The 9,919-nt window shown below is 40.2% G+C and overlaps 1 long non-coding RNA gene across 1 annotated transcript in view; it reads left to right on the forward strand.

Moving 5' to 3' along the window:
- The first annotated feature begins 2,723 nt into the window (after window positions 1–2,723).
- LOC109919210 overlaps window positions 2,724–9,919 on the forward strand; it is an 11,496-nt gene continuing 4,300 nt past the window's right edge. Inside the window, exon 1 of the long non-coding RNA XR_007266129.1 lies at window positions 2,724–2,834. This is a non-coding gene — a long non-coding RNA (uncharacterized LOC109919210). The remainder of the gene's footprint in view (window positions 2,835–9,919) is intronic.

Raw genomic sequence — 9,919 nt, forward strand, 5'->3', positions numbered from 1 at the left:
CAAAAATAAAATCTATCTCTACGGCATAATGTTAGAATAATGCTCACGCATTTAAGGCAGAGATGAGGAGTTCTGTTTTTGCTCAGAAAGAAGTGAAGCTGTGGATTTTTTTCAAATGTAGAGTGTTGTCAAGGCTGTGTTGTGAAATATTTTTAAAGGAGACATATTCAGATTTTTAATCATGGGTTATGTAGAAAATAAAAATAGGAAAGTGTAATTGTGGACAATCTACCAGCCATGATCGAAGTAAATGGCAGAAGGACCATTAATAGGAAAAGGGATCAATTCTACTTCTAATCCTTATATTAAGGTTTTCCGTATAAATATGCAATTCAGTTCAGTGCATTCACAACTTGTTATTTATATCTCTAACTCTGAAAGTTTGTTGTCACAATTCTGTTTTTTTTTAGTTTGAGTGGGAATTCAGATGAGCATGAAATTTCGTCAACGCAACTGTTCCCATTTCCCGTCAAGGTAGCCCAAGAACTGCATTTGGTTTACCTACTGTTCGGATCTATTTGATTTGAAATCAGTTGAATCCACGTCTGGAAACTTTCAAGACAATTCTGACTTAATACAGAAAAAACGATTCCTCTTTGATTTGTTTATACATTGTGCCTGGAATTTGATCTGCGCTGAAATCCGTAGAGAACGTTGCTCAATTTTGAAGCTGGCAGAGCTTCCCTCGTGGGGTGACGATTGCACTCTGAGTGGAGGATGTCAGTTATACAGCCATTCCAAGTGAGTAACTTGAAACGGATCGGATAACTTACCTTAAATTTTTTATTTAAAAAATAACTGCCGTTTTCGTAGGATAATTTGCGGTGGAGAGATTACTTTTCTGCATGCACTGTGTCTGCCCTTGTCTACTTTGTGGATCTGTGCGCAAGACAGTGACTAGTGAACTTAACTGGACAGATACACTGTCTCTTTTCTGATAGGACGTGCTGGCATCTCATCTTAGTCTCTCAGACATAGGAGTACGACTCCAATAGTGCAGTATTCCTCCAGTGCAGACATTGAAAACATCTTGAAGATGGAATTCATATCCCTACTTTGGGCCATTACGTTATGATATGATGCGCAGTAAGCTTCATGGTGGCCCCCTCAGCGAGAGCTAACACAGAAAAAGGAAAAGAGCTCCTTCAAAAACCAAACGAGTGTGAGAAATTCACATATTGCTGGAACAGTGCATGAACATATAATATATCATTCATCTTCATTAAATCAGTTTCAATTGAACTCGTTTAATTTGTTTTTTTTTAAGTTTTTGGTTAAGATGAAGGCTAATATAAAGAGCAGCACTCAAAATAACAGAACCATTGATATGTTATTAATTTGTAACATCCTTTTTTTAATCGGGGACGGCACATTTCCTTTTACTGCGTTATCAAACCAAATGCCCTTTCGAGGGTCAATTCTTTGCATGCAGTTAATGCGTAAACAGGAAACCCACAAATATAATTTGCATCACGTTACATTTTCCACACGTCTTCTTTTTCTGATAACGTAGCAATTGCTTAAACGATATCTTACACAAATGTTCTGTTCTGGATCATGCAAACAATAAAACAGAAAAACAAAACCTCAGTGTGAAATTTGAAGTAATAAGTTCATCGCAGACAATGATCCTCTTGGCTCTGCTTGCGCTTTTTCATTTGTTGCCAGGTAAGATTATCTTTCATAAATTTATGGCTTAATTATGAATGTAAGATCACTTAAAAGATGATTCATGCGGCAAGTTCAATCTGGCAGTCTTTAATATTAATGTTGCGTTAAAAATTTGAGTTATTATTGGTCTATTACAAAAGGCCAATGTTCTAATATAGCAGGCACGTTTGGAATCGAGCAAGGGAACTCACTACTCCGCCCAAAGACAAACACATCCTTCAGTACAATCACAAAACAACAGATTTGCTGATTCTTTTGTCTTCATTTTATTTGTGGGATCTTGCAGTGTGAACAGGGGACCACCACTTTTCCAAGAATACAAGATGAACTACACAGAAGACAGTTTTCATTGTCTGAAAGGTTTTGATCTATATTTTTTCTTAATTTCCTACTACACAAGAAATTAATGTAATACATCCTGTTCTTCAGTTGTTGTCTCTCAGGCAGTGTACCCGCAGACTCCAACAGTTCAAACTGCCTCAATTGGAAGTAAATGTAAGATGCATTGCCACACGGGATGGCTGGCAGCTGGAGCTGTTCTCTGGTATAAACACCAGCAACAAAAACACATGCAACTCGTTTTCACCGTTATAAAACATACGCGTCCAAACGGAAAATTTTCAGGAGAGGTTAACGAAGAAGGGACTATCTATACTCTTGTTATTGACGATACGCAAAGAAATGACTCAGGCATGTACTACTGCGCTGCTAAGAAATTTAGTGGATCATCCTTCATATTTGGAAATGGATCTGAATTATTCATTGTCGGTAAGAATGAATGTCGTTGCTTATCAGTTCACAGTAAATACCCACATACTTATGTTAGATTTTAAATACATCTTACCTACAAAACTCTGCAGGTTCCCCGACAATAACACTCTTACACTCACCATCAGATGAAATTCTTTCACTGCAAACTGTCCCATTGATATGCTTCGTGAGCAGTGCAGCCACTAATTACCTTACCATTCGCTGGAATGTTTCATCACGGGCTAAGGAGGAATGGACTGATACAGAAACAATAATCCGTGATGGTGTATACGGTGTCAGCAGTCAAATCGGAGTCGAAGTAAACAAGCATAGCAACTGGTTTGTTTGTACTTGCTCAATTCAAATCAACTCAACAACAAGTCTTATCAGTGAAAACTATTCATACCGGACAGGTAACGATTTATATTGTTAGTATATTTTATATTTAATTCTGATGAGACACCGAGTGTTTGTATCAGCTGTTTATTTACCATAAATCGTTTCCTTTCAATGTTTCTGATCAACTATCACCTCATTTATTTTCTCGCCTTGCTGTAGCGTTTATCTTTATTTCTGAATAGGTAGATCCATTTATCTATCTAGGAAATACGTGCACAGTTGGAGGCAAGTCTATACTTTCAAATATTAAATTAGAATTTATCTTCACATTTGTTCACCTTTCACCTATGTAGCTTTGACTATGACAATGTATCTATAAATCTGAAACAAAGGATTTCAATGAAGAGATCAATTCTGGTGTTTCTGTTCTGTCATATTTCCAAAAAATATGGTATCATTATCTCCCCGATCAACAAGTACTTTTTTCTATTATTTTCTTTTTTATCCATTTGTATTACTTGTTGGTGCATCAGTGCTCGTTATTGTAATTAATGTTCGTTCTAGACACTTGGGCATGTTAAGCACAATCTGTGCAAAGGCATTTTCTGCCAAGATCCCTAATGGTCCCCTTTGTAACTGATGTAAATGCATTGAAGATCTGGATTTGGGCAGATTCAGATGTGGAAAGGCCTTTCTTCATTAGTTCCGATTCAATTCACTCTACTGACCCTGGCAACATTCTGGCAATAGTATTGACTAATTGTGCTCCAGAACTTGCCACTCCCCTCGCCAAGCTGTACCAATACATTTGCAACACTGGTATCTACCCGGCAATGTGGAAAATTGCTCAAGTATGTCCTGTACACAAGAAGCAGGGCAAATCCAGTCCAGCCAATTGCTGCCCCACCAGTCTAGTCTCAATCAACAGTAAAGTGATGGAAAATGTCATCAATAGTACTATCAAGCAGCACCTGCTCAGCAATAACCTGCTCAGTGATGCCCAGTTTGGGTTCCAACAGGGCTACTCAGCACCTGACCTCATTGCAGCCTTGGTTCAAACATGGACAAATGAACTAAATTCCACAGGTGAGGTGAGAGTGACAGCCCTTGGCATCAAGGCTGCGATCGACTGAGTGTGGCATCAAGGAACCCTAGCCAAACTGGAAACAATGGGCATCAGGGGGCAAAATAGGTTTGGAGTCATAACTGACACATAGGAAAGATAGTTGTAGTTGTTGAAGATCAATCATCTCGGCTCCAGGACAAGTCTGTAGGAGTTCCTCAGTGCAGTACCCTCGGCCCAACCATCTTCAGCTGCTTCATCAATGAACTTCCCTCTATCATGAGGTCAGAAGTGGGGATGTTCGCTGATGTTTGCACAATGTTCGGCACCATTCGTGACTCCTCAGATACTGAAGCAGTCCGTGTTCAAATGCAACAAGATCTGGACAATATGTAGCCTTTGGCTGACAAGTGGCAAGTGACATCCACGTCACAAAAATGCCAGTGTATGACCATCACCAATTAGAAACAATCTAACCACCACCGCTTGATATTCAATGGTGTTACCATCACTGAATTCCCCACTATCAACATCCTGGGGGGTTATCATTGCCTAGAAACTCAACTAGACTCACCACATATACACAGGGACTATCAGACAAGGTCAGAAGCTAGGAATACTGTGGTGAGTAACTCACCTCCTTATTCCTCAAAGCCTGTCCGCTATCTACAAGGCACAAATCAGGAGTGTGATGGAATACTCCTTACTTGCCTGGATGAATGCAGCCCCAACAACACTCAAGAAGGTTGATAGCTTCCAGAACAAAACAGTCCGCTGGATTGGCATTACATCCACAAGTATCCACTCATTCGACCATCCAAAGCTCAGTAGCAGTAGTGTGCACTATCTACAAGACGCACTGCAGAAATTTACCAAAGAACGTCAGATAGCACCTTCCAACCCCAGGGCCACTTCCATCTAGAAGTACAGGGCACCAAACGCATGTGAACACTACCATCTTCAAGTTCCCCTCCAAGCCACTCGAAATCCTTACTTGGAAAATATCACTGTTCCTAACTGTTGCTGGATCACGATCCTGGAAATCCCTCTAATGGCATTATAGGTCAGTCTATAACAGGTGGGCTGCAGCAGCTCAAGAAGGCAGTTCACCACCACCTTCTCAAGGGCAACTAGAGATGGGCAAGAAATGCTGGCAAGCCAGCGTCGCTCACATCCTACAAAGGCATAGAAAAAAAATATAATCTATAGGATTCTGCCAAAATCACAAAAAAAGTTTTCAATTCTGGGAAGAAAATAAAAATCCCAGTCTAACAATTGTTTTTATATGCAAAATATTTCATACCCATTGTCATCAAGTAAAACATTTTCCACATTCACGAGTGCATCTTTATCCATTATTAACATAAAAACTCGATATGATCATCGCACTTGTTGAGATTATTTCGAATAATCTACCAAAGGAGCCTCAAGTGCAGGTTTTGATCATTTAATCAAGGAAATTCAGTGAGAGCACATACTACTCTTAACCTAAAATAAAACCCGAGGAATGCAATAAAAGACAATATCTTTATGTAATCGTTTGTCACATGGAAATCTAATTAACCAATTTCTATCTTAATTCTGACATCTTTTATTGTCCCCATTTCTTATCACTGCCTTTCACTTCCCTGTCTACAGATGCATCTGATTCTACAGCACTTCTGAAATGTTTCAATCATGCCAATCTTTTATAGATTATTGTTGACACTGTCCCATAAGATGGGAAAAAAATCATGTAGGACAAGTACAGTTCAGGTAGTGTAATTGAAGTCTGATCATCTTTTTCGTTTCTCTTTAGAGTTGTCAATTTTACTGACTGTAACAATCAGGCAATTAGCTTTTTCTTTAGGCCCGTGGATAGCCAATGTGATGGTGTTATCTTTTTACTTAACATTCGATCATTTGTCGGTACTGGCCTGATATTCAGTTTAAGATCCTAACGTTTCTGGCTCCAATTATTCTGTTCTGCGACTCAGATTATCAAGGGATATTCATTTATCTCCTCATCATTTCCCCACATTCTCTCTGTACATCTTGATGCTTTGAATATTTAAAAGAAAGCCTCTTTATGAAACATTCTTACTGATCCAGCTTTCACAGTCTTCTATGGTAGAGAACTGAACATTTTGGCCAACTTATAGAAGAAATGCTTCCTCATCTCAGCCGTAAATATCCTTTAGCCTAATCATGGACTTTGAGTACTGTTGTAGATTTAAACAAACAGGAGAAGCACCCTTACTTCATCTAGTCTGCCTAGGGCTCATAGACTTCTTTATATTTCATTCAGAGCACTGTCATTCTTCTCAACTTAGTCAATACAGTCTCGGCCTGAATAATCTCTCCATGTGTGACATTACTACCCACTCCAGTATCACTCCATGTCTCTATGGCAAGTATATCATTTCCCAATGAAGGAGAGTATATCCTCCACACAATAATCAGGGTACATTACGAACAAAGAGCAGGATTGGCTTTTCCCGTATCAGAACACGTCACCTGTTAATACAATGTTTTCTACTATCCATGTATGCGACATGAGTTTTGTTTCCTGCACATAAAGTCTCAAGTGTGATGTTAAATTCAATCTTGCCTATTCTATTCTGACTTTCAAATGTGTGTAAAATGCTAGGGTGACTTATATTTTACATCCATCTAATGCAGCACTAAGAATACTAGGTAATGTAAAGTAAACACAGCCCTAGAGGAAAATAGAGCTGCTCTCTTATAGAGAGAGATTACTGGTGGTTGTTAAGCATGGCAGTCATCACAACTTAGTCGATGGAGAATTTGAGAAGATGGGACATTCATGGTAACCTCAGCCAATACGGAAATTCAGCTGTCTAGGCAATTAAGCTACCCACTGTCCGGGATAATTTGAATATACTAACTCGACGAAAATTAACAAAGAACTGACAACTCAGCCGGAAGAGGGCAGCAGAGTGGTGACGTTGGTTGGCTGACCTTGGGAAGATCTGCACCAGTGCAGTCACTGCTTCCGGAAATTGGTTTGTGGGTAATTCCCAATGATCTTCCCAACAACCCCATCCCCGCAGCTCCTTCTGTAGGTAGTCCTATGAAGAAAGGAGCCATACTGGAACTAGCCCGGGGAATGAGCCCGGACAGATGGTCGACGTTTCAGTAGGGGAGCCGCTCAGGAAGAGTGATCACAATTCACTAACCTTTAAGGTACTGATGGATAAAGATAGGTACAGTTGTGAGGTGAAGTTGCTAAATTGGGGGAAGGCTAATTACAACAATATTAGACAGGAACTGAAGAATGTAGATTGGTGGCAGATGTTTGAGGGCAAATCAAAATCCAGTATGTGGGAGGCTTTCAAGTGTAAGTTGTGAGGAACTCAGGAACAGCACGTTTCTGTAAGGATGAAGGTTAACTATGGAACTTTTAGGTAACCTTGGATAACAAGAGATATTGTGAGCCTAATCAAAAAGAAAAAGGATGCATTTATCAAGGCTAGGAGGCTGGGAACACACAAAGCAAGGGTGGAATACAAGGAAAGTCAGGAGAAACTTAAGCAAGGAGTGAGAAGGGTTAAAAGGGGTCATGAAAAGTCATTGGCCAACAGGATTAAGGAAAACCCCAAGGCTTTTTATACATATATAAAGAGCAAAAGGTTAACCATGAAGAGGTATGGTGGACTCAAGGACAAGGAAGGGGATTTATGTGTGGAGCCAGAAAAAAAGGGCGATGTATTAAATGAATACTTTGTGTCAGTATTCACCAAAGAGAAGGACTTGGTGGATGATAAGTTTGGGGATTCGTGGGTAGATAGTTTGGGTCATGTTGAGATCAAAAGGGAGGAGGTGTTGGGCGTCTTGAAAAAAACGTTGATGTAGACAAGTTCCCAGGGCCTGATGGAATATACCCCAAAATACTGAAAGAGGCCAGGGTGGAAATTTCTGGGGCCTTGAGGGAAATCTTTGTATCCTGATTGGCTGCAGGGGAGGTCTCAGAGGATTGGAGAAGAGCTGATGTCGTTCCTTTGTTTAATAAAGTTGCAAGGATAATCCAGCTCATTACAGTCCGGTGAGCCTTATGTCAGTGGTAGTGAAATTATTGGTGTAGATTCTTCGAGAAAGTATTTACTCCAACTTGGAAATAAGTGGGCATATTTGCAAAAGGCATCATGGTTTTGTGAACTGGAGATCATGTCTCGCTAACTTGGTTGAGTTTTTTGAGAAGTTATGAAGATGATCAATGAGGGTAGGGCAGTGGATGCTGTCTACATGGACTTCAGCAAGACCTTTGACAAAGTCCCTCATGGCAGGTTGATGCAGAAGGTAAAGTCACACGGGGTCAGAGGTGAGCTTGCAAGATGGATAAAAAATACTGGCTTGGTAATAGAAGACAGAGGGTAGCAGTTGAAGGGTGTGTTTCTGAATGGAGGGCTGTGACTAGTGGCGTTCCTCAGGGATCAGTATTGGGGCCTTTGCTATTTGTAATATATATAAATGATTTGGAGGAAAATGTAACTGGTCTGATTAGTAAGTTTGTTGATGGAACAAAGGTTGGTAGCAGATAGTGTTGAGGACCTTCAAAGGTTACAGCTGGATATAGATCGGTTGGTGACTTGGGCAGAGAGATGGCAGATGGAGCTTCATCTGGAAAAATGTGAGACAATGCATTTTGGAAGATCTAATCCAGACAGAAAATATACATAAATGGCAGAACACGTAAGAGCACTGATAGGCAGAGGGATCTGGGTGTAGAGGTACACAAGTAAGTGAAAGTGGCAATGCAGGTGGAGAACGTCATTAACAAGGCAACATAAGGATGTGGTGGCCTTGGAGAGGGTACAGAAAACATTAACTATGAGGAGGGTATAGAGAAAAATGGTTGTTCTCACTGCAATGTTGGAGGTTGAGAGGAGACCGGATAGAAGTTTACAGGATTATGAAGGGCACGGAGACAGTGGACAGTCAGAAGCTTTTTCCCAGGGTGCAAGAGTCAGTTGCTAGGGGCCAAAAGTTTAAAGTGCGAGGGACAAGGTTTAAAGGTGATGTACTCGGTAAGTTTTTGTTTGTACCGAGGGTGCCTGGAACTCGCTGCCAGGGGAAGTAGTGGAAATAGATACAATTCTGACGTGTAAAAGGTCGTTTTGACAAATACATGAATAGGATCGGAATAGAGGGATCCGGTCCCCAGAAGGGTAGGGGGTTTTAGTTGTGATGGGCAGCATGTCTGTGCAGGCTTGGAGGGCCAAAGGATCTGTTCGTATGCTGTAATTTTCTTTGTTCTCTGTTCTTTGCTGGAAATCTGAAACAATAGCAAAATGTGCTGAATGGAACCAACCGCATACTTGTCAGGTGGCAAGGGTTGCTCTTTTGGTTGGTTGAGGCTTCAACTAATTTTGTTAAGTGGGATATGTATTACCTGTACTGGAATGGCTAATGTAAAAACAAACTTGCAAGATGAGCAAAGTCAATCTAGAAGGCAGTGTGAATGTAGTTAAGTTAAAAAAAATGAAGGGAGCATGGCAATGTTCAGTGCCATTAATTTGATGCAAATAGTTTCATGTGTCAGTCATATGAATAGAGTTTGTTCATTAATGCAAGGGAATGTGATGCTAATTCTATGACAGAGACTTGTTTGAAGGAGACATATGCAAATTGGCATGATATGCCAGATTATAGACAATTCAGGCGAGCTGAGGTGAAGAGAGATCTACACAAGAGGAGGTAATCTCGCTATTTTGATCAAGGAATAGATAACTCCAATAAGGATGGGTGATATCTTGGAAACTTCCTCAAAAGAGGTCATATGCGTAAAACTTAAAGCAAAAGCGACAATCATCTTGTTTGGGGTGTGTAGAAATCCAAGAAGTGAGGGAGTAATACAAATACGGATATTAAGACAAAATCTCAGAGGTATAGAACTAAAATGATTGGAAATGGCAAGATGTTAACAGGGATGGAGAAATTCTTAAAGCGAGCTAAGTTCTTAATATACGTCCAAGAGAGATTTTTTTTCAGTGAGCACACAAAAATTCTCACAAGACAGGAGATCAAGTAGAAGCTGGTTTGAGAGAAAGAAGAGAGATAACAAGGTGTAGAGCTGGATTAACACAGCAGGCCAAG

This window comes from Rhincodon typus, chromosome 46 (assembly GCF_021869965.1).
Source record: "Rhincodon typus isolate 14 chromosome 46, sRhiTyp1.1, whole genome shotgun sequence".
Taxonomy (NCBI): domain Eukaryota; kingdom Metazoa; phylum Chordata; class Chondrichthyes; order Orectolobiformes; family Rhincodontidae; genus Rhincodon; species Rhincodon typus.